Below are 22,094 nucleotides of genomic sequence, written 5' to 3' on the forward strand. Positions count from 1 at the left end.
CACCGTTCTTTTCGTGAATGCATGCTTTAGGCCCTTATATTCCTGCTAGCCTATCTTATTCCACATATGTTGACGACGTGCATGTAAGAGCCAATTCATGCAACCTCTTTACCTGTGAGTGACAAGTCCAGCTACGTCTGAACAAGCTGTCTAAATGGGCGAATGAAAATCGTGTTAACCTACATTTCGCAAAGAGGAACTGTGTCTTGTTCACAAGAAAGAGATGCCTGGTCCGAGAACCTAATAGTCAACTTCGTGGAGCACACGTACCTCTGAACGGAGAACATCAATTCTGAGGTATCGTACTACACTCAAAACGTTTAGCTTTTTTCCCTACGTAAACTATAACCACCTCAGTCCGGAGGTAACAATTCTTGAAACTTCTTCATTCAATACAAAAGGGAACAAGAAGCGTAAAAAATTTTCTGCAGCTGAAGAAATCCAACATAAATTAGTTTGTTTGCTAGTACCCAAGTGGGTAGTCTGCGAATTAAGGCGCGTGGAATTCGAAGAAGCAGTTTCTACTTTAGGGGCCCAGAAACACATCGCATTGTTGGCACTTCACTCGCTGCTTCCCCTTACACTGAGAGTTCCGACACTTAATCCGGAACTTGAGTTTGGCATGCTCAGGAAAGTGTTCAGTCATTTCGTAGCGCACCGCTCCCGGTGGGAGAGAAATCTCTTGTATCCCTTAGGTGCAGTGGAATCCTCATCGCTTTCTGCATTCAATTTAGACCCGCCTGAATTGGGTAGGTCTGCTTTCATGAGCACGTTAGCTATGTTTGTTTTGAATCGCAGCCAATCTAGCCTATCCTTCTTAGGAACCATGGCCGTTTAGCAGTCCATCAAGAAGCCCACCCAACTGTTGCAGCATGCCTTGTCCAAAAAAATACATAAAGAAAGCGCACAGTCCACTTCTTACTGGGCACCAAGATCGTGTATTACGCCTCATAGCGATCAATCATGTCGACACGACGAATGTGTTCCTTGTATTGCGCTACAATGTCAGGTTTGAGCGACTTCGATTCTCTTTGCTTCCTTTGAACACCTTAAGCACTTACCTTCTGGCTCAGTCCTAATGCGGTGGACCACAAAATGACTGAATTATCCTTCAATTTGACCAGACAAAGCTTGTGGTCACTGCGTACTCTAAAATAGGACTCTACACGCTTTATGAACCCATCATTTCGCACTCGTGGTGCTCCGCCATTGCTGCGGTCGGCCTTGATTGGTCCTGTAAAAGATGTTCCTCCAGAGCAAGCCGTCCAGGGGAGGTATTCTGTAAGAGTCCACCTAGTGGACTGTAACATTGGGCCGCTGCTGATTAGATGCAGCTGTGCGAGCGACGAGGAGACGAGCGACCCCAACTAATCAGCAGTAGCCGAGAGGGAGAGTCCACTAGGCGGACTCCTATAGAACACCTCCCCCGTAGTTTTGTTCAAGTAAAATACCTATCGGGTGAAGAGATAGGTGTCATCATGTCGATTCACCGCATTAGTGAGTTTCTTTACAACGGCTCTCCCAAGGCACAGTTCCTTCAATTCCTCATCAGGAACAGCCCCTTTCCCGAAGTAAACTGCGAAGTTCAAAACTAAGCCGTCAGACGCCGCCAGCACAACCTTGCTCAGGTCAACAGGGTTCGAGATGCTTGGGACACACTGCCGCAATGGGTACATGTCAGTGAAAGCAATCATTTGCTCGTTCATGTAGATTTCTCCTGACCGACGTAGCTCCAGGCATGCTTTCCTGAAAAGCTGAACGATTGGCTCCAGGAGGAAGACCCTGTGGTTTTGTTTGTCTGTTACAGACAGCCCGTCAGGAGAGTGCAGGTCACTTCGAAGCTCAAACAACCTGTCGCGCTGCATTGCATTCGTGATTACCTCTACAGTTAAGTAGCGTGACCAGTACATGCATACTCGTACCATATTCAGGAGACCCATTAAAATATCAATGCCTTCAATGGTCCGCAACTCTTTTGCATTCGTCTTAACGGATCTACCGCCCCTCTCTTCAACAAAATACAGATTAGACTGAGGAGCACGTTGATTTCAAAAGTCTCCTGGGAAGTACGCTGAAAAGTTCATGTAAGGCGATTTAATTCTTGCGCACTGGTATCAGCTCCGACTCCACCGAAGTTCACACTGGTGAACCTGGACAAAAGAAAAAACAGTTTCCGTTAAAGAAATCCTGCAATTTATTTTATAGGGAGATATCTATTTTGAAGTGTACATGCATGCGATAAAAAAGTAAAGACAAATGCTGGTACGTTTTAGTTTTCCACAAGCAACGTGTGGTTGAAGTCTGGTTCACTTGGTCAACACGGTCAGCAGAACTGCTGCTTTGCGCGTCAGATTTGTTCGAATCTTGTGGGGAGTATGCATCCACTCTGGGTCATCACAATCTGACAAATCATGCTCACTCTGCTCCAAAAGAGCCTGAATTTCTTTATGTGTGAGGTACTTGCCTGTATATTCAAATAGAGCAACTGAGTCCCCAAGTACCCAATCGGATATCAGGAAATGTAAGTACGTCTAGTATCTGTGATTCCTTCAAAACTCGTACTAAACATGTCACAGCCATGGCTTTGGTGTGTCATCTTTGTGATCGGAGCTACCAAGTTTAAAGAAGTGCCATATGGCCAATTAATAAAACTGTACTTACCGCGCGGACTAAAACGTGCTTGCGGGCTGGAGTCAACCATGTTTGATTCTCTATGCGGCGGCCCCGCCAAGAAATATAGCGCCATCTATTGCACAGAGCGCAAAATTTAAAGTACCCAAACGGGTAATATGGGTCTCGAAGCTAGTAATTCACTTTAGAAAGCGTTTAAAGCGTATATAGACATACCCAATTGGATTCCCCTGGAACGAGGAGGGCATTTAGCGTAATTGCCTAAGACCAATGAATATCCTTAATTTCCTGTAGTACACACGAGGGCGCATTGGCAGGAAAGGCCTCATGGTGTTGCACAAGAGCCTTATAGGCTCGCTTTTGAACTACGGCGCCATAGTTTACCAATCTTCCGCCCCCAGCGCCTCAAGATGCCAGATCCTGCGCACCATTTAGGTATCCAACTCGCGATCACTGCCTTCAAAACATCCGATACAAAGGCTCTATGTAGAATCAAATGAATGGTCTCTTGACGTGCGAAGGACTTATTCTAGTTTCCTATGTAATTTTAAAATGTGAACACCCGTGCTATGCTGCGATTAAGATACATGTAGTACAATCTTTCATGACCGAACTTCTGTGTGAGCTCCCTTCTCCCTGCGTGTAAGAAAATTGAGAGCGGACGTGGACGTTGCACTCCATACCAAATAAAATCATTGCTCTAGAGGAGCCGCTTTCGCGATGTCTGTGGCAGGAAATAGGGTGTCACATGCCATTTGTCGAAATAACTAAACATACTCCAGAGATACACATTCGCATGCGCTTCCTCCAGCTCCAGTGGAAGGACTCTTGCCCATAAATTTACACGGACACTTCCAAGTCCCCTTCCGGCATTTCATATGCAGCTTCTGGTCGAGCATTCACAGAATCTGACGTCCTGCACCTGAAAACCAGTATCTTCACTGCAGAAGCATGTGCAGTGATGGTGGCTGTTTTGCATATCAGCAAAATGAAGCTACCAAAAGCAATTATATTTACAAACTCCTTAGGTGCCGTGAATGCTCTAAGATCGCTACACAAGCATAAAAATCGCATAATGAACAACCTTGGTGGGCTGCGATGTACAGTTTATATATCTAAGCAACACGTAGTAATATGTTTGGTGCTTGGGCAGAGAATCATGCATCGAAATGTGCTCGTAAATTACCTGGCTGAAGACATCGCAGAAAAATCTAGCAATCTGTCCCGAGCCGCACGTGCGGCAGATCTGAAACCACTCCTGCGTAAAAGACTGGGGCTACTGGCAACAATCGTGGGATGCCGAAACCCTGAAAAAGATCCACGTAATTAAATCCTATAAGTAATATGACCATTACTTAAAGACACCAGGATGTGATGTGCTTTTTTACCGACTGAGTATAGTGCGCATATATGGCGCTAACTACTATCTTTTAACTGCTACTGAACATCCCAACTATGGTAGATGCGACGAGAGGCTGACCGAGCTCCACATCTTGTTAAAGTGTCGGCCAGTAGAACCTGAACGTAAAAAACATGTTCTCTTGCATATCATTGATGTATACCCCCTCATCCCGCACTTATTCTCTGCGCAGAATCGTCCTTCTACACGAAGCAGTGATAATTTTTATTGACATTCTGTTGTACGTTATCAGCCTTAGAGATTAGTAGCATGCTCTCTCTCTAGGGGGTTGCTGCTGCAATAGTAGTACTGTAAGGCACATGCCTCTAGGCCCTTGCACTCAAGTGTCCTGGTGAGGCGGCTGTGGCACTGGTAGTGACACATTTAGTTGTATCACCCACTGGTACATGACGGTACATGTACCAGTGGGTACATGATGATAGCCCACATTACTTGTCAATGTCTTTATGTTAGTGTCTATATACTTTATACCAATTACACCGAATGTTTTAGGCCACTGTGTAGCCATAGTACGATTACCATTTCTCATATACCAATTCATAGACTGCTTCATGCCGTTTTTCTTGGTGCTCTTTGGAAATCACTAGTCCTTGCACCAATATAACCCATATATCATCACCTTTCTAATTCCCCTTAGAATAACAACTACTTTCTCATTTTGTATAATACTTATTGCCACCTTTCAGTGCTATAGTGTAACACTCATTCTTTTTTATACACTATTATAGCGCCCGTCCTTGGCTTTTCACGAACCTAATTAATTTTGATAGAATGCACAAAATAAGATTATTATAGCTAATCCTGGTGAGCTGCCGGTGGCGTTTAGAAATGTTCTGCCAGATGCCGGTCATTTCATGTTGTATTGCGATAGCAATTATATTGACACTGCAGGAGCATTATCGCCATTGTAGTCGCCGTGAGGTTCCGTATAAAGTCCAAGGGCAATAAAATCGTCACTGCGCACCGTATGCTGCGTTTGCGAATGAAAGTACGAGTGTGATACGGCGATCGCAGCTCAAGTTAGCATACGCGACGGAGGAATCCGGGCAGGAACCCCGCCGTCATCCATCACGCGCAAGGGTCCGGTACGAGTATGCTGTGTTTCTGCGGCCTAGTTGCGGCGAGAGGCGGCAAGAAGTTCGCGACGGAGGAATCCGGGCAGGAACCCCGCCGTCATCCATTGCGCGCAAGGGTCCGGGACGAGTATGCTGTGTTTCTGCGGCCTAGTTGCGGCGAGAGGCTGCAAGAAGCTCAATTTGCTGGCTGCTGCTGACGCGTTCCCTCACTGGAGAGTTTTCACAGCGAGTTTCCGCGGTCATCGATTAAGACGTTTTCATGTTTGCTTGCGCGCACGTGACACGATGTTTGTGAAGTTAGTTAGTATGCTTATTTATTTTTATTTATTTGTGATATCCTCAAGGTACATAATTGTACATTGCATGCAGAGGGGAGGGGCGAGAATAGATTCCAAGCGTAAAAAATACAGGATTAGTTAAAGGAATTTTCAAGGAAAAAAAGCAATAGGAAAAAAGTAGTAATGCATTCATAACAAATAACAGAGACTTATATAATATGAAAATACAGAAAGAATACACTTTAGCAAGCACACAATGTTCACGAATAAGAACATAATTATGCCATTTCCCACCATACCTTATTTTATGTTGAACAGTGCATTCTTAAAACGAGTGGGGTCACTGATGCTTACTAATGATGTAGGAAGATTGTTCCAGTCGACTGAAGTCCTAGGAAGGAATGATTGTGAGCACGCGACGGTGTTATGGCGGGGTACGTTAACTTTATGTAAGTGGTCATGACGAGCCGAATAATAAGGCGCAGGTTGGATCCAAAGAGGGCGAAGAGATGCGTTGTGGTAGTAGATTTTATGAAAAAGGGAAATGCGTGATTCTTTTCTGCGAAGAGATAATAATAGAATTTGAAGAGTACTCTTCATTATTGTAACACTAGCAGTGCGATGGTAGTTAGCTAAGATGAAACGAACGGAGCGATTTTGCACTTATGTTTACAACCTGACACCGCCAATAAAACCAGTATGATTACTTCGTATAGCTGTCCACTATTTTGCTATCTTAATCGATTGTTCGCCTTTCGCGCGAAAGTGTGACATTTTTGGTGCGATAATTAATTTCAATATCATGGCTCCCAGTTCCTAATAAGCCTTTATCAATTGCCACGTTCCCAGTTACAAATAAGCAATTACTAGCATATTCTCTTATCGCTAATCTCATCAGAGTGTAGACGGTCGCCTACCAGGCCATTCGTATTAAATAATGTCCCCAGGCAACCAGCTCTTGTGTACCATATGCAATTCGCAATACAATAACTTTGTGCTAACGTACCTGTTTTCATTTCTGCTGCGCTATTCATTCGTGCTTTATTGCTGAATTACTTTTATTCGCTCCGCAGCCTGCGAACACCTCAGCTGATATCTACCTCGTGGGATTCTCCTCCGCATTAAACCACTCGAATATAAGGTGTGTCCGATCACAGTACCGCAACCGGACAGGCGAAACGGTCAGACGAACACTGTATATGGATCTTTATAGCCAGGTAAGCACCACCTAGGTACCCATCACCGCGTTACTCGTGGTATGTTGATCGCACTTTTGCCAGCTCATACATCTGCAGTTGCTCCACCACCAACTTCGATAACAAAGCTTGGTCTCAGTGAGATGAAAGAGGCGTTTAATTACAATCGTATATTCTATTGATCAGTTTTCTATGCAAACAAGCAAGCTTATATTCTTATAAACATATCAATCGTATTGTTCTGGGTGACTGTGTGATCGTTGACAAATGCGCCCAGAAAATGATTCGAGATCCCGAATGGTAACATTCATGCAGAAAGCACTTTTGACCATTCCAATTGAACAAAAGCAGCTCCGCTATTAAGAACATGAAATAAATGGGCTAAATGGCGAGTACCAAAAGTCACACGAACGCAAGGTCAAAAGATATCTCTATGCTGTCCGACAAAATCTCGACGTTAACCGACGGGAAGTTACATTAATGTAGATGGTTGGCTAACAATAAGTATATTGGATAGGCCGCCATTGAAATTTGAACCTGGCAACGCTTAACGCTAGAACGTTATCTAGTGAGGCGAGACTTGCAGTGCTATTGGAGGAATCAGAGGGCAGTAAATGGGATATAATAAGGCTCAGGGAAGTTAAAAGGACGAAAGAAGCATATACAGTGCTGAAAAGCGAGCACGTAGTGTGCTACAGGGGCTTAGCGGAGAGACGAGAACTAGGAGTCGGATTCCTGATTAATAAGGATATAGCTGGCAACACACAGGAATTATATAGCATTAACGAGAGGGTGGCGGGTCTTGTTGTGAAACTTAGTAATAGGTACAAATTCAAGGACGTAGAGGTCTACGCCCCTACATCCAGTCATAATGACCAGGAAGTCGAAAGCTTCTATGAAGACGTGGAATCGCTGATGGGTAAAGTCAAAACAAAATACACTATCCTGATGGGCGACTACAATGCTAGGGTAGGCAAGAAGTAGGCTGGAGACAAGTCAGTGGGGGAATAGGGCATAGGCTCTAGGAATGGCAGGGGAGGCTTATTAGTAGAGTTTGCACAACAGAATAATAGGCGGATAATCAAGACCTTCTTCGGCAAGCGGGACAGCCGAAAGTGGACGTGGAGGAGCCCGAATGGCTAGACTAGAAATGAAATAGACCTTATACTCTGCGCTAACCCTGGCATCATACAAGATGTGGACGGTCTCGGCAAGGTGCGCTACAGTGACCATAGGATGGTAAGAATTCGAATTACCCTAGACTTGAGGAGGGAATGGAAGAAAATGGTACAAAAGAAGCCAATCAATGAGTCATCGGTAGGAGGGAAAAGAGAGGAATTCCGGATCAAGCTACAGAACAGGTATTCGGCCTTAACTCAGAAAGAGAACCTTAGTGTTGAAGATATGGGCGACAATCTTATGGCCATCATTAAGGAATGTCCAATAGAAGTCGGTGCTAACTCCGTTAGACAGGATGCCAGTAAGCTATCTCAGGAGACGAAAAGTCTGATCAAGAAACGCAAATGTATGAAATCCTCTAACCCTACAGCTAGAATATAACTTGCAGTTCTTTCCAAGTTAATCAACAAGCGTAAGACAGCTGACATAAGGAAGTATATTATGGATAGAATTGAACATGCTCTCAGAAACGGAGGAAGCGTAAAAGCAGTGAAGAAGAAACTAGGAATAGGCAAGAATCAGATGTATGCGTTAAGAAACAAAGCCGGCAATATCAATACTAATATGGAAGAGAGTGTTCAAGTGGCTGAGCAGTTCTATAGAGATTTATACAGCACCAGTGGCACGCATGAGGATAACGGAAGAGGGAATAGTCTATAGGAATTTGAAATCCCTCAAGTAACGCTGGAAGAAGTACAGAAAGCCTTGGGAGCTATGCAAAGGGATAAGTCAGCTGGGGAGGGTCAGGTAACTGCAGATTTGTTGAAGGATCGTGGGCACATTGTTCTAGAAAAACTGGCCACCCTGTATACGCAATGCCTGATGACTTCGAGCATACCGGAATCTTGGAAGAACGCTAACATATTCCTAATTCATAAGAAAGGGGACGCCAAAGACTTGAACAAATACAGACCGCTCAGCTTACTGTCCATTGCCCACAAAATATTTACTAAGGTAATTGCAAATAGAATCAGGAATACCTTAGACTTCAGTGAACCAAAAGACCAGGCAGGATTCCGAAAAGGCTACTCAACAATAGACCATATTCACACTATCAATCAAGTGATAGAGAAATGTGCGGAATATAACCAACCCTCATATATAGCCTTCATTGATTACGAAAGAGCGTTTGATTCAGTCGAAACCTCAGCAGTCATGAAGGCACTACGGAATCAGGGTGCAGATAAGCCATATGTAAAGATACTGGAAGATATCGATAGCGGTTCCACAGCCACCGTAATCCTCCACAAAGAAAGCAACAAAATCCCAATAAAGAAAGGCGTCAGACAGGGAGATACGATCTCTCCAATGCTATTCACAGCGTGTTTACAGAAGGTATTCAGAGACCTGGATTGGGAAGAATTGGGGGTTAGAGTTGTTGGAGAATACCTTAGTAACTTGCGATTCGCTGATGAGATTGCCTTGCTGAGTAGCTCAGGGGACCAATTGCAATGCATGCTCACTGACCTGGAGAGGCAAAGCAGAAGGATGGGTCGAAAAATAATGGAAACTAGAAAACTAAAATATTATTTAACGCTCTCGGAAGAGAACAGCATTTTACGACAGGTAGAGAGGAACTGGAAGTAGTAAGGGAATACATCTACTTAGGACAGGTAGTGACTGAGAATCCGGATCATGAGGCTGAAATAACCAGAAGAATAAGAATGGGCTGGTGTGCGTTTGGCAGGCATTCTCCGATCATGAACAGCAGTTTGCCATTATCCCTCAAGAGAAAAGTGTATAACAGTTGTGTCTTACCAGTACTCACGTACAAGGCAGAAATCTGGAGGCTTACAAAAAGGGCTCTGCTTAAATTGAGGACGACGCAACGAGCTATCGAAAGAAGAATGATGGGTGTTACGTTAAGGGATAAGAAAAGAGCAGATTGGGTGAGGGAACAAAAGCGAGTTAATGACATCTTAGTTGAGATCAAGAAAGAGAAATGGGCATGGGCAGGAGATGTATTGAGGAGGGAAGTTAACCGATCGTCATTAAGGGTTGCGGACTGGATTCCAAGGGAACGGAAACGTAGCAGGGGGCGGCAGAAAGTTAGGTGGGCGGATGAGACAAAGAAGTTTGCAGGGACAACATGGCCACAATTAGTACATGACCGGCGTAGTTGGAGAAGTATGGGAGAGGCCTTTCCCCTACAGTGGGCGCAACCAGGCTGGTGATGATGATGGTGAAGATGAAGTATAATTGTGGAAAGCATTGTTACAGTATGGTAAAGAATCCGCTGCCACAAAATTGCCATATTTCGAATATGCAGTTGCTGTATTGATATCATGCTGTGATACCATTGCTTTGTTGAAACGAGGAAGTTAAGTGGCTTTTATTACGATAGCAATTTTACTGGCGCATTGACACTCCTGCCGCATTTTTACCATCGTCGCATTGATGTGTCTTACAAAACAAAAGAGCCATATCACCATCGCCAGGTGCCGTATGCTGTGTGTGCTAGAATGAGGGGGAGCCGGCAATCGCGACTCAATCTCACGCACGGTAGGATAGAAAGAGGGTAGGAAGCGTACCATCTTCCATACCGTGCAAAACACCGAAAGGGGAGGGGAGGCCTGTTCTACTCCACCGGCGACTGCATATGTGGCGGCCGCGCGGGCCCTATCTTGAAAGCAATGTTCGATGGGGACGGAGTGCGCTGTGTACTGACAGCTTTGTGAGCGCTGTCTTCTCGCCGCTCAATAAGCCTAGATGCGAGAGGCGGCACGAGGATCAATTCGCTCGCTGATGCTACAGTGCTTTCTGAATGCAGCATTTATGACTGCCACGGAGCGCGTTAAACGAGTGGGATGTGCTCATGTTTTTCTACGCGCTGACTCCGTGTTTTTAATTAGGTTATTAAGCGAATGTTGCAAGTGTATTGTGCCGATAAAACTACATTCTTACTTTGCATAGCTTTCTACAAAATTGCTGTCGCAATCGGTGCTTCGCCTTTTGGTTTAAACTGCAACTAGATGAATAGATGAATAGAGAATAGATGAATTTAGCCTCCGTCATATGACGCCACTGCACGCTTGCAATAAATGATAACCTGCATTTTACAATAAACGCATTTGTATATGTGTTATAGTATTGAACTGAATTAAAAGAAAACCATTCATGACGTGTAAACTATGTGAGGGGTTCATTTCAAAACTCGTCACAACCATGATTTGTGGTTACCCTTGGCGCACCTTAACTCTTTGAGACATCCCTACTTTATCGACGCACTGAGATGGGCCTTGAAGTAAAAAAGAAGAGACACTGAAGCTTGGTCAATATGCTACAGCGGTCCGTCTGAGACGTTATATAATTGTAAGGTTCAACTAGGCCCCGTATTTTATTAAGCTATCTCCAGAATAATTCCGCATTAGACAAAAGTGAGCCCGAAATTATTCGACTTGCGAGCAGTGGTGGTAGATTTGGACGGCTAAGTCTTTACTTTTGGCGACATGTCTTCGCCATGGCCCATTATTACTCTGCTAGACACCAAGCGGCAGCTCTCAGCCACGTTAAACCCAAGAGAGGTAGGCAAAGAAAGACTCGCCGAATAATGTGGGGCTCTAGAGTTTCTACAGACAGGGCAACATACGTGACGTTGTCCTATCTTAAGTGCAGTCATGAAGTCAGTTCCACCTAGACCATCGCTACTGCATTTAAGGACGCTTAATTACTGAAATAAGTAGCAATGACGTTTTATCTGTGGGCGTTGAGAACCTCCCAACAGCGGCTGTCATTTCGGTATCTCGCCGAACGCCTTCAGCACTGATGACGCGTCCGAGGAAACGAAGTTCATCGAAGCCTTATTGACAATATGATGGAGGGAGGAGTACGATACGCACAGATTCGAAGATACAAATATATACACGTTTGTGTTCGAAAGGCCCGTTAGAATGTTTGAGTTTAGACCATTGTTAAACGAATATTAGAAGGTAGCCTTGAAAATCGCTTCGTTGGTTATGCGTCCGCACAAATCTATCATTTGTTATCTGAGAGGCCTCTGGTTACATAGCCCTAATGAAGAGGTCAGTGCCTGTTGTGAGCAGTCTTATTGGGAAACAGCTACTAGTAGGTGCTCCTCTGCCTCAGGCATTTTACACGCGAATCCTGGTCTGGCATGTTCGCGCGTCATATGCAATGCAAACATTGTCAAGTATACTCACCACCTGGCCAGTGCCCTCACGTGGAGCGCTGAAATCCACCCTAATGATGTTGCTGCTCATAAGATAACAGGAAGATGGTTGTTAGTTTGAGACGAGGTATCATTGTTGAGCCACAAGTTCAGGAAATGAATAGATAAAAAGCTCCTACATGAACAAAAATACAAGATTTTTTTTTTATTTTCGGTCTGGCTTCGGAGTGAAAATATTGTGTCGTTACTGTTAGGCTCTGGCTCCAGGAAAATTACGGATTCTTTCAGTTTTTGAATTTCGGACCAACTACTGTTTAATACCATGCATGACGAACGTGTCGAGGAAGGGTGTGAGTGCGCTTCTTTAGTAGTGTTTGGCTATTTTTGGCAGACACTAGGCTTCTTTTTTAAGACTCACTCAGGTGCAGACCAGCTCCGGCACTTAATGTCAAGAGTTGCTCGAATGTACGTTGTAATCCGTCATTTTTGGCATGCTGTGATCTGCTGACACTTTACCATTTTTATACATTCAAGTGCTTGAAGTGAGTACCAGCTTGGTCAATGATCGTTGACATATTCATCACAAGAGGTCCACCATCTCTCATTACATACAAGCTGTCTATCGATATCCGACACGTAAACAACGACCAAAACATGCTTGCTGAGGCACTTAGTACTGTAGACGTCATAATATCATAGTCACATTCGCGAGTGCTCGAATGCCATACATTCATCTTTCAAGAAGCTCATTATGTCAAACTCCCTCCACGTGCAACATCACTGCGCGTCTAAGGTATACAATATCCCGACCCCATTGCGCGTGATCAACAAACCAAATCTGAACCAGCGAAACGTTTCATAACAGGGAAGCTTTCACTGACGCTCTAACCTATGCTCTTGAATTTCGTCCTGGAAGAAAAGTGTCGGCATTGTCTTTAAAATAAGTGAGTTTACAGTCATAGGTCTATGTGTTTTCGTAAGTTCCCGCGAAAGGGCTTACTGGATATCACTCGCTTACAGAATTTAATATGGCCTTGATTGGGATCAGTTGGCATGACAGCAGTAAGTTTCTCACGCTGTAATCTTTACGCAGCCAAATACAATAATGAGATTCATACGTACGCGCCGAATACGTGCCAGTTTGATTTATTTTGTCTTTTGGTTGAACAGTACAATGCAGTAAAGCTAACAATGCTTGCAAAGCAATGTCATGGAAGCACCACCAGTGGCCAATGACAAGGTCCTGAATCTTATTCCCCGGTTCATCGTGCTTATCATGAACCGCCGAAAGCAAGCTTCTTTCGAGGAATCATATTTTGGGCGTCATCTATTTTGGTAGCCAGTTAATATACGTCTATAATTCAGTGATTCATGCGTACTTGAAAATTTTATTGTTAATACTGCAACGCTGAAGGTGAAGTAAATACGTGTTAACTTTCACAACTTTCTTTCAATTACAGGTAATGTGTTCTCATAATTTCATGGCTTGGACAGTCAATTTGCACGAATGGGTGCCTGCATGGACTGCAGATTGTTTAACACTATACGCATTCCAAGAGAGGAACTTGTGCTTAGGGTGTCAGAAGGCCCAGAATCAGACTCAGCATCTTTTGCTAACATCCGTAGATCCAGAAGTAGGCAAGCACAGTCATAGGCTTCTTGGAGTGAACGGCTTTGGTTTGGAAGCATCACCAGGATTCAAGAAAGATTGGCGCAAAGGAACAGGGTCGAGATAGAAAACACGAACGACCACAGAAACGCAGGAAAGGGCTCAGAGATCTAGTCATGTAACAAGGGGTACTGAATGTTAGGCGTGATAGTATTCCGGACTCAAGAAAGAAAGGCGAAAGAAAGTACTCAAGAAAGAAAGGCGCAGAAGAACAGGGTCCATAAAAACACGAACGAGTGCAGCTCGCGTTTCTATTTCATCTCTGTGGTTTTCTCTCCGCTCGTTCGCGTTTTTAATCTCGTTGCTGTTCTTTTGCCCCATTTTTCCTTGAGTATAGAACGCCAGCATGATCAACATTGAGTACTTTTAAATGACAAGGGAGCCACGATTTGTTGGTTTGGTTAATAATTGGGGCAGGAAACAACTCAGGATTACTGTCGACTATATTTCCAACAGAAACGAACTAGGTACGGTGTAAAACAAATAAGCTGGATAACCCAGGACGTGCAATGCCAAGCTTTCATAATCTTTCTATTGATTGATTCTCGAAACACGTACTAGGCACTTTTTTCTTTTTCGCGACATCATATTCCGGGGTCTTGATTACTTCCAGAGGGTACATTTTCTCCACTAGATGTGGTAAGAACGTTCCTCACGTAGTGGAGCTCGGCAGCTGTGAACTAAGTTGCCCTGCTCTGGGAGGGCTCTGTCAACACCTCCTGTTTTCCTAAATCCTCTTGAAATGGTTTGTGCCTTTGACAAGGAAACTTCTCCAGCTTTGAAATTCAGAGCCTTTCTGCGTGGGATGTGCTGAAATAATTCAAGCAGAAGTACGCATTCTTTATCTGAACTGCAAGAATTCGTTCTGTAAAGCCTATCGTTAGTGTCACTTAAAGTTGGCATCAGTAAACGATTAAGCAGGAGTCGTCATGTTACTTGTTGACAACGCGATAAGTCTTGTGGAGACTAAGTCGGCTGGTATGGGCACAAACATTCACTATTCATGGAACTATGAATAAATGTGAGTGGTCTGAAGTTTAGAAATGTTTTGTTCTTACTGGGCACTAGGTGAATTTACTGTAAATTGACAGAGGCTTTTGCAAAAGTGATTCTCAGTGTTCGTTTGCACAGGCTATCAGCCACCCCCAGGAACTATCCCACTATAGCTCTCCTTCAACGCTGAACTCCAAGACGAAGCCATGCTAAGCAGAGAAACTACGTTGTTCAGTCTATCCATGAACCTGCGTTCCATCAATTTTTTCATGTACGACGTTAAGTAGATAAGCCTAATATTGTTGGTATTAAGTGGTTTGCCTGGTTTAGGAATGGGGAACTCTTTTCCAATGCGGGGGTAAGCTGCCAGTGGTCCAGCATTGGTTATTGTTTGTGCGTTGCGGGATCAGCGCGTCGTCAAGATTACGTATTGTTTTGTAGGTAACGTCGCCAGGACCTGGGCCAGATTTGGTGGTAAGGTAGAGCGGAATGGCGCAGATATTCGTCTCGGTAAATTCTTCGTCTAAGCTGGTGTTGGCCTGGCCTGTGAAGTCTGGGGGCTACTGAGGAGGACCCTGACATATATTTGACCTCTACCTCCCTAAGAATTTCCTCCTCTGTGTCTTTGTACGCCTGTATGAGTTTGTTGTGACCTCTACCTCCCTAAGAATTTCCTCCTCTGTGTCCTTGTACGCCTCTATGAGTTTGTTGAAGGTTTGTCGGTGGGCGGTTTTGTTGTCTTCTGGATGGAGCAAGAATCTGAGAAAATTCCACGTTCCACCAGAACTTAATTGCCCTTCCATCGCATTGCAGGTTTCGTCCCAATGTTGTCGGTATAGCTATTTCGCGTATGTCTCGTTCTCCTTATTGAGGAGCGCTCTGCGTTTGCTGATGTTTCTGTTAGGTTTCTGTGTCTTCCACCTCTTTCTCAGTGATTGATTTCTCTGAAACGTATGGAGGATCCGGCTGTCGATCTCTTGGAGGTGTGTCCCAGAAGGCACAATCAGTGTGGCATTGTTAACATCCTGTTTCAGGGTGTGACTACAGCTTTATATATCGTCGAAGGGTTGAACCTGCTTCTCGTCTGATTTGCGGATCACCATCCAATCTACAAGCTTGAACTGGGTTCCCGCGGATCCACGTGGGCCGCCTTGAATGCATATCGCGATGATGCAGTGGTCGCTGCTTAGGTCCTCTAATGCGTTCTGCCAGGTGGCTGCAGATGTGTTTAGTAAGCGTTAGATCGGGTGTGCAGTCCTTGCTGGAGCTACTACGCGCGCGTGTCGGTGTACTAGGATTGGTGATGAGAGTTAAGAGGAAGCTTTAGCTCGGGTGCTCCTATCTAAATACATGTAAAAGCAGAATTCGTTTTTCTCGGCAAACACTGCACCAAATTTGACGAAGTTTGCTGCATTTAAAAGACAAACTTAAAATCTAGTGACTGTTCGTTTCGAATTTTTAAGTTAGGTCGTCAATTTTTTATAAAAAATTGGCAAAAATCGAAAATTTTCAAAAACGAAACTATCAAGTTTACAACTCTGTAACTCAACCACTAAAAATGATAATACAATTCTGTGAATTGCATCTAGTAGTACATCTAAAGCGGACAAAATTGATATGTTACACATGAATATAAAATAAATTTAATCACAGGGAAATACAACTTTTGCAAAACCGTTGTAACCAACGTAACAAATTCACGTAAGATGTAAAATGACATACTGAATTTGTCCGCTTTGAATGATCTAATGGATGCCGTTTACAGAACCGCGATATCAGTTCTTGATGCAGAGCTATGAATTTGTAAACTTCGTGCTTCTATTTTTTTCAAACGGTGAAATATTTGAAAATCGTTTTAAGAAAATTCAAGCCCTAAATCGAAATTCCGCTTCCAACAGTAACTAGAATTTAACTTTCTCTTTCAAATGCCACAAATTTCATCAAAATCGGTCCAAGGGTTATCTCATAAAAAAGTTTTTGCGTTTTACATGTATTTGAATAGGCCGCGTCGGAGTTGGGCCCGAGCTAAAGCTTCCTCTTAATGCCTCTTGCTTCGAATCGAACCACAGAACTCGGCATTCACCAAACACGAGTGAGTAAACCCAGGCAGTGTGCGGCACGCAGATGTCCCCTCAGAAAATGATGCGATTTCTGATGGCGATATTGAAGGCGTGTTTAAAGAGTGTGAGAAATCCGTACTGCGTGTGTTTGGGCTTACCCTATACATTCAGTAAAAAGATACTGCCGGGTCTTGCGTTGTGGAACGAGTTCACTAAATATGTTGTCTACTTTGGTAATTTTGGTGTCGTGTTGCTTGACCGTAAGTTTCGCCTAAGGTGGTAGGTGGTCGTCGCCTCTTCAGCACAGCCGATCGAACGGTAGCCTGCCAATTTAGCAAGATGGTCCCTCTCTTGTAATAGAATGATATCGCGTTTATCTTGGTCCCGAAAGTATTGGTGTAAATACGCTTTCACGCTTGCGTAGCTCCTACGTTTCCATTTCTAAATGGCGTTACTAGAATTTCCAGCTATGATGACTAGTGCGGGGTAGGAATGTCACCGACTGTATCACGCTGAACGACAACAAGGTACGCTGTTGCACTAGCGCTATGGGTTCCAGTCCGATAGATGGCGGACGAGTAATCTACGTTTCCAGTGCGAGTAGTCGCTATTGAATGTGTTCATTTTGTTGTTGGGTAACTTTGGCTATATTCTTTACGCGATTACTAAAGGCTGACATCATGCAGGATGAGTTGGTCATGTGGTCAATTAATTCTTTTATTGTTTGCTGAATTTCCATGAGAACATTGGTCTAGGCTGTTGCGCGTGTGGGTTTGTCTTCATTGGCTAGTGTTTCCACTTTATGTTTGAGTGGTGGGGTTGTTGCCGCTTTCTTCATTTGGTCTGTGGATGTATCAACTAAGGGCGCTGGCGCCACGAGTGTAACAAGTTCCCTTTGTTTTCAACGGTGCAATTCCTCTTTGAGGGTCCTGTTTTCCTCGCCTAAAGCTGTCATTTTCTGATTGCATTGATTTATCTGTTTTAGCTGTGCTATTTTAACCTCTAACTTATGTCATTTCCCTTGGGTATGGCCTCCTTTTACCCCTAGCGCCGCGTTGAGTGCATCTGCCCAGCTCACCTTGAAGGGTATGGCAGGTTCAGGCATGTGGCTCCGAGATTTTGACCCGCATCCGAAGCGGGATCTCGACCAACAGCTGCCTCCGGAGCGGTTGCGGTAACTCGACCGTCTTGTTCCTGCCGTTTTCTAGGTGGGAGGTGGGTCCCGCTGCCCTAGATTGCTGTTGACGAGCGTTGGCTTGATCTTGTCGCTCCCATTGGTGGCGTCTCACCAGGTACGGCGTCTTGTAGCGTATCCTGCACGCCTTGGCAGCCGTCTGGTAGTTGCCGCCGCAGAGGTGGCACTTCGGCTTGCATTGGTGATCATACAGAGGCTTGGCAGTCTTGCAGTACGTCTGTGCGCTGCCCCAGCTGGCCGCGCTGATAGCACGTGTCCATATGCTTGCCGTAGAGGGAGCACTGCAACAGGGCTCCGCCGTATCGGACGTACGCTGGTAACCGGAGGCCGGTGAACAGGACAATCACTGTCGTTACGTTTCAGAGGTGTTTTGCAGCTATAGCCATTGGATTACTTGGTGTAATGACACTAGCTGTGAAATCACAGGCAGTGTCTTACAGAGCGATACTGCAGATTATTCTTTCGAGCGTATAGTCGGATGTTGCTGTGTAGGCAGTGGTCTCGAACGTCTGGCTGGCGATGGTGTAAACTTTTATTTCAACTATGAGACTAAATCGTGCGCGAAAATAATGCCTTTCCTCATCAGGAGTTGTTCAGTATAAAGCTCCCAAATTTCACTCCTGAGGGTGCCTTTTCCAATGTCTTTCAAAACTTTCAGTTTATTTTTCATCTTTGAGCCACACTGTTAAGCAAAATTACACCCATTTGGGTCACATCTTGCCAGACAACTTTAATTGTCATCTGTCTTCTCCGAATTTCGTTTCTTTAATGCTGCGAGCACAGTACTTCTAAGTCACGGACGGCATGTGCGATATCAGCACGACGGAGCATTCTCGACAGGAAAGTAGCGAGCGCAGCGTTCTCATGAAAGCAAAGGCAAGCAAGACAGATGACGATTATTGTTGTGTGGCAAAGTAAGACCCAAAGTGTGTACATTTTTGAAGAGCATACTCAGGCCTAAGGACGCCCTTGATCATCGTATGTTTCTTTGACATGTAAGGTTTTGTTCAAGGCTTCGGAAGCAAGAACACAAGCGATTGTATGTTTTCTCATGCATTTTTTTAGAATTAGTGTCCTTTAGAATATCTTAGGCTGTGCGATAATTATTTCACCTTGTTCTGATAATCTTCTACTGGCGCTACATTTTCTTTTAGTTGTCGTAGTGCATACAATATGATTAGATACTTATCAAGACATATCTTAAGAGTGAACGCGTTTTTAGTGTTTATTCTAGCGCCGAAATTTTTTCCTGTGGTACACGAAAGCAAAGATGGAAGCATAAAAAAGTGCGTTCCTTAAGAATTTATCATGACTTATTGTGTAATTACAGGCAACGGGCATATGGCTCACGCAGTGAGTATGTTTTTCTCTTATATTCCGTTTAAACGGTGGAGTGGCAAACACAACTTCTGCGATTGTGTTTCGATGACCGCAGAAACAAGTAGGACACTTTCTTAGCTTAGGCCAAGTAAACAATGGGTGACATCAGGCTAATGAAGTAGGTTAGCCTTATGTTCTTGTATGGGATGTTACGAGATTTCATTAGGTATATTCGACTCGACTGCGAATACGTATATTATGAAACTGCGTCGTTACACCTACCAGTGGCACAAGTCGCACGTCACCTTTTTGTGTTTCACAAGCTTTCTTATAGGCTTGGAAAAAGCTTTTATGCAGTCACTTTCTTTTACTTTCAAATTGGATAGCATTGCCTACATTGAGCACTTTTTCTTATCTAACTGGCTGAGTAGAGGCGACGAGCCCGCTCAAGTGGAGGGAGTTTCGATGGGCTGAGCCAGTACAGTGAAAGAAGATAAGCAGATGAAGAGAGTAATGCCGGCGTCAGCGATTGGTCTGCATCCGCTTACTTAGCTTGAGCTGGCTGATCTAAAATTGAGGCGGCGTGCGACGAATGTCGCTATAACGATGCCGCTATAACGAGATGCCGCTATAACGGATTTTCAGCAAGGAAGAAATGGCAGAGGGATTTCGTATATGCGCCGAAAGGTCTCAATAGCGCTGCACTGCCACGTATTTTTTTTTAATTATACGCAAATAAATCCATGCTTCCAGTAGCTCCGAGTAGCTAGCGCCACTGTGACCGCGGACAGCCATCGTCTATTCCTTTCTGAATGGCGCAGTATCTCGCTGTTAAGAAACTAATTAAGCTTTGTTCGGCGTAATAATGCGTCTTTAATACGTACATGTCACTTTGACGCTGTGAGTTTTCGCAGTTTTGTGACGTCGCATTGCAGACAGGTGAAGTGGGCACAGCCGGAAAAACGTTTGACCACTAGCAATTGGTCAGACGATGTCCTTATCGCTAACGACGAAAAAGGCGTTCGGTCTAATCATACATTATCAGTGTTCACATATCCTATAAGATATGGAGTTTACATGGTGTTCGTGATGTCGCGTGACAGACAGGCGCAGGGGAAATAGGTAGAAACTTTTTTGACCAATCGTGGAGGGCTGCTTGCAGAGTTGGAACAGAAAAGTTTGGAATAGATTTACGTTATAGCGCGCCAGCACGTATTGAGCAACAGACTGCTATATGGGTAACTTTTCAATGTGTTCTAGAATTTACTCCTTGAAGATTTCGCTCTAAATTGATTGAGTTGCCGAGAGTTGATTCAATAGCCATAACTAACTATATAAATTGCTGAAATAGAAAAAAGATGTCTGAGTTAATACCAGCAATAAACAGTAATAACTTGACTATGTACAGCTACGTGTCACTCGCATAGGTTTAGGCAATTGAACAAATTAGGATATATATATATATATATATATATATATATATATATATATATATATATATATATATATACATATATATATATATACTGCCACAGTATAGCACTAGCTATGTTCCTCTCTAGAAATTGGTAAGTGGCTAGGATAGAGCGAGCGCAATATGCGTCTAGAGCATTCTGAGAGCCCCCCCCCCCCCTCCCCCCACCCCCGAACAGAACAGAAGCTCACCGAGTGGACGCTTGTATCAGTAGAACTTCAGTTGCTCTTTCATGCAAAACAAACAGTATATATAAAGAAATAAATATTATTTCAGCATGCCCACAGACACGATGGGTGTGTACGAGTACTTTATTGAAAAGGAACGTGTCATCGTTTAGACATCACAGGAGTTTACTTAAGCCGCGCATGTCAAGTGTGTTCGTCCTTCACAAATGAGGTCTGATAGCTATTAAGAATACAGGGTTGAACTGGGCAAGAAAGTTTCACAATAAAATTTAAAGTTAACAGTGGGACTAGTTGACGTGGACAAACATCATAAAGCTAAGCCATGTCGCATGCGAATTTGATTCTGTCTTTTAGAATTTTCCTACCATAATGTTTATGCCGCCTTCATTGCATGCTTCACCGCGTATTGTACCAATGTATTGTATGCAATGTAATGTATTTACCAAACTTCATTGGTACAATACATTGAGAAAGCAGTATATAGGGCAGATACTACTCTATCCTAAATCAGTGATGTCATTTCCGAAAATGCCAATTCACGTTTCTTCGAGGGTTCGCACGAAGCGACCACTCGACCAGCGCCTACTTTGACGACGAAGAAACCCAGTGCCGACAGTTTACGCTTGAGAAAAAATTCACCGACGATCGCGATACTCCCTAATCTGACATTTGAACGCAGCAGTATATGTGTTTTTATTTCGCAGTATATTTCTTGACACGGGCAATGTGTCTCATGTGGCACTTTGCATATGGAGCGAAGTGCGGCGCGATTGCGTCGCTGATCTGGAGATCGTGAGAGGCAGCGCGTGGGTGAGGCATCGATGTGATTCCTAGCAGCCGCCACAAACAGACCTTCACTCATGCAGTGCTTTCCTTTCATATATGATATCGTTTGACACGCTCGCCGCATGGCTTATTGTTGACTTCATCGGTAAACAGACGATAGGCGCCACTATGACGCCATCTCGTAGCCATCGACTCAGCAGCTCCCGTCTTGCTCAACACTTCACTGTTCTCACGCTTTTGCCTTATCCTCCTTCTTCGCTTTCTGCATCTTAGTTCCGCTGCACCCTCCTCCTCCGCTTTTCTACCACCGCTCTCTTCGGCATCCCCGTCTTTCATCCGCCACTACACTCCTCGTTGGCTGTTTCACCCTTCGCTGTGCTCGTTCACACGGTTATGCCGACGGATGCCGACGCAGGAACGGGCGCCTAAGAGCCGCGTTTGAAAAGAAGCTCCCTTCGAGGTTACAGCAGCCACTGCATTCTGCGGAAGTGGTAACGACC

The 22,094-nt window shown here is 44.2% G+C and overlaps 2 long non-coding RNA genes and 1 pseudogene across 2 annotated transcripts in view; 2 read left to right on the top strand and 1 right to left on the bottom strand.

Annotated features, from left to right (window-relative positions):
* The window catches only part of LOC140212921 (uncharacterized), a 33,511-nt gene extending 26,956 nt beyond the window's left edge, over positions 1 to 6,555 (top strand). Inside the window, exon 3 of the long non-coding RNA XR_011889898.1 lies at positions 6,479 to 6,555. This is a non-coding gene — a long non-coding RNA (uncharacterized lncRNA). The remainder of the gene's footprint in view (positions 1 to 6,478) is intronic.
* LOC126528904 (uncharacterized) lies at positions 643 to 1,310 on the bottom strand (annotated as a pseudogene).
* A 12,605-nt stretch (positions 6,556 to 19,160) lies between the features above and the next one.
* LOC129385401 (uncharacterized) overlaps positions 19,161 to 22,094 on the top strand; it is a 66,862-nt gene continuing 63,928 nt past the window's right edge. Inside the window, exon 1 of the long non-coding RNA XR_011889899.1 lies at positions 19,161 to 19,179. This is a non-coding gene — a long non-coding RNA (uncharacterized lncRNA). The remainder of the gene's footprint in view (positions 19,180 to 22,094) is intronic.

This window comes from Dermacentor andersoni, chromosome 8, assembly GCF_023375885.2.
Source record: "Dermacentor andersoni chromosome 8, qqDerAnde1_hic_scaffold, whole genome shotgun sequence".
NCBI classification, from domain to species: domain Eukaryota; kingdom Metazoa; phylum Arthropoda; class Arachnida; order Ixodida; family Ixodidae; genus Dermacentor; species Dermacentor andersoni.